Raw genomic sequence first — 2,799 nt, forward strand, 5'->3', positions numbered from 1 at the left:
TATGTGTATGAGTGTATTGCCTGCATGTGGGTAGGTGCACCCAGGTCGAGCAAAGCCCACAGAAGAACAGATGAAGGCATCAGATTCTCTGGACCTGGAGTTACAGACCATTGTTAGTTGCCATATGGGTGCTGGGACTTGAACCCAGGTCATTTGCAAGAGCAGTCAGTGCTCTTAATCGCTGAGCCATCTTTCTAGGCCCCTGAAATATCTTTAATTTCAGAAAATAATGATGTAACAGAAAGTCACAATCTGAGGCCAAAAAAGGGGGTGTAGTGGAGATTAAAGCTGAGATGTGCAGTGTGCAGTGAATGACCTCAATGCAGCCAGAGTTCTGTGGTATGAGCACATTTCCTCATCAAGTTTTCCACCAGTCATGGAAGGGCCTGCTAAGACAACCTTATGCTAACATTATAGTAACTAGAATAAGATGAACTATTGATAACTGTCTGCCAGATCTAATGAGTACAAGGAACTTTGGTGAGGTAAAAAATAATCACTCCTGAGAGCTTCAAACAACAGACTGTTTCTCCTGGGGTCTGAGAATCTGAGCTTGTACTAGACTGTAACACCAGGCAACAGAACTTGGATCATTTCATTAAAGTTTTCATGAGTCAAGCATAAAGCCAAACATTTGCTAGAAATGAACTCAATGAAATTGGGGGGTATCAGCAGATAAAACTATAAAGTCCTCTTATTACACAGGGAAGCAAGTCTAGAAATATAATAAATGAAGGCCAGAAAAAATCCGCAGCAACAGACCAACCAAGATACTTGATATGCAGAGAGATACAGAAGAGAAATAGGTACAATTACCATGCTTATTACATCCATAGCAAGTGACAAGAATAAGGTGCATATTTTTAATTTTTATTTTATTTTGAGAATTGCATACATGAATATTATATTTGCATTATTTCCATCCCTCCCAGTCCCCCTCCAAATCCTCCCGACTCATCCCATACTCTCTCTCTCTCTCTCTCTCTCTCTCTCTCTCTCAATTTCTTGTCCTCTTCTTTTCTTTTTTTTTTTTGAAAGATTTTATTATTTTTATTTTATGTGTTTGAGTGTATTGTCTGCCTGTGTAAGTGCACTCATGTCATGTAATGCCCCAAGATGTCAGAGGAAGGCGTTGGGTCCCCTGGAACTGGAGTTACCAACAGTTGTTAGAGGCCATATGAGTGCTGAGAATCAAACCTGGGTTCTCTACAAGAGCAGCCAGTGCTCTTATCTGCTGAGACACCTGTTGTCCTCTTCTTATTATCGATACATATGCATACATTTGTAAATATACATATCTACATAATTCACTGAGTCCATTGATGTACCTCTTATGTACCTGTTTTTAGGGCTACCCATGACACATCTAAAATGCAGCCTCTACACCTAAGGCTCAGGGAGTATATCAGAAGAATGTGTGGAAAGAATGTAAGGCCCAGAAGGACAAGCCACCTGCTACTCTTTAATGTGTTCTAGAAATGTCAAGAAAGCCACACCATTGAAATCTCCATTGTATGGTAGTCTAACAAAACCTACATAATGACATAACCAGTTGACATGCCAAGGTAGATGGAGGAAATTTCACAGGGCTCCACCTCAAGAAGATATATAGACAGTTGCTGGCTGCTAAGTGAGGGAGAATCACTTTTCTCAAGGGACTAGTTTTTTTGAGGGCTTATATAATTAATCATATTATTAAAACAGACTTAACAGAACTTGTAGACATAAACTAATGTTAAATGAAATGTTTAAAAACAACAAATTCATTCATGATCACTTTGAAAAGAATCTGAAGAGAAAATATAATTAACTAGAGTACAAATTAGAAGGCATTAAACAAAATGCCCTAAATATGGAAAAATCTAATTAAGTATCATGTTTCTTAGGGCCAGAAAATGCTTGTTTTACAAACAGCAACAAAGTTTGCAGATCTAAGTCAGTGGACAAGCACTTGCCTATAATCCAGGTTTGGGTTTGGTCCCTACTGTGGTTTCCCCAATATGTTGAAGAGGCAAAAATCTAATATATTATTTTATTCTTTAAAATGAAAAACACTGAAGAAATTTAATAGGTGCTCAAAAAGAAGAACTGTATTTCTATTTGAGTAAGCAAATAAAAATCGAGTCTCAAAAAGAGGAACAAAAGTACAGAGAGTCTAATTAGGAAGAGAAAAAGGATTAACAGAAGTGGGAAAGGCTAGAGTACAGTGGGCGTGAATATGACAGAAATCTGTAAGTGCATGTATGAAGAGGTCATGCTAAAACATGTTATTATGTGTTTGATATATGTGAAGAAAAATATCAAAATTATTTCTACATTGTAAGATTTGGAAGCAATGTCTGAAAATAAACGGGAAAAGTAAAGCAACGTACAATGGAAAAAAATATATCAGATATATAGAAAAGTGATAGAAAGGGATAGATAGATATAGATAGGTAGATAGATAGATAGATAGATGATAGATAGATGATTGATAGATAGATAGATAGATGATAGATAGATGATAGATGATAGATAGATAGATGATAGATAGATAGATGATAGATATATACATAAGATGATAGATAGATAGATGGATGGATGGATGGCTAGATAGATGATTGATTACATAGATATGATAGATAGATGATAGATGATTGATAGATAGATGATAGATAGATGGTAGATAGATAGATAGATGATAGACAGATAGATGATAGATAGATACATAGATATGATAGATGAGATAGGTAGATGATAGATAGATAGATAGATAGATAGATAGATAGATAGATAGATAGATAATAGACAGATAATGGG

The sequence above is a fragment of the Nannospalax galili genome, unplaced genomic scaffold (assembly GCF_000622305.1).
Source record: "Nannospalax galili isolate Female #2095 unplaced genomic scaffold, S.galili_v1.0 scaffold437, whole genome shotgun sequence".
Taxonomy (NCBI): domain Eukaryota; kingdom Metazoa; phylum Chordata; class Mammalia; order Rodentia; family Spalacidae; genus Nannospalax; species Nannospalax galili.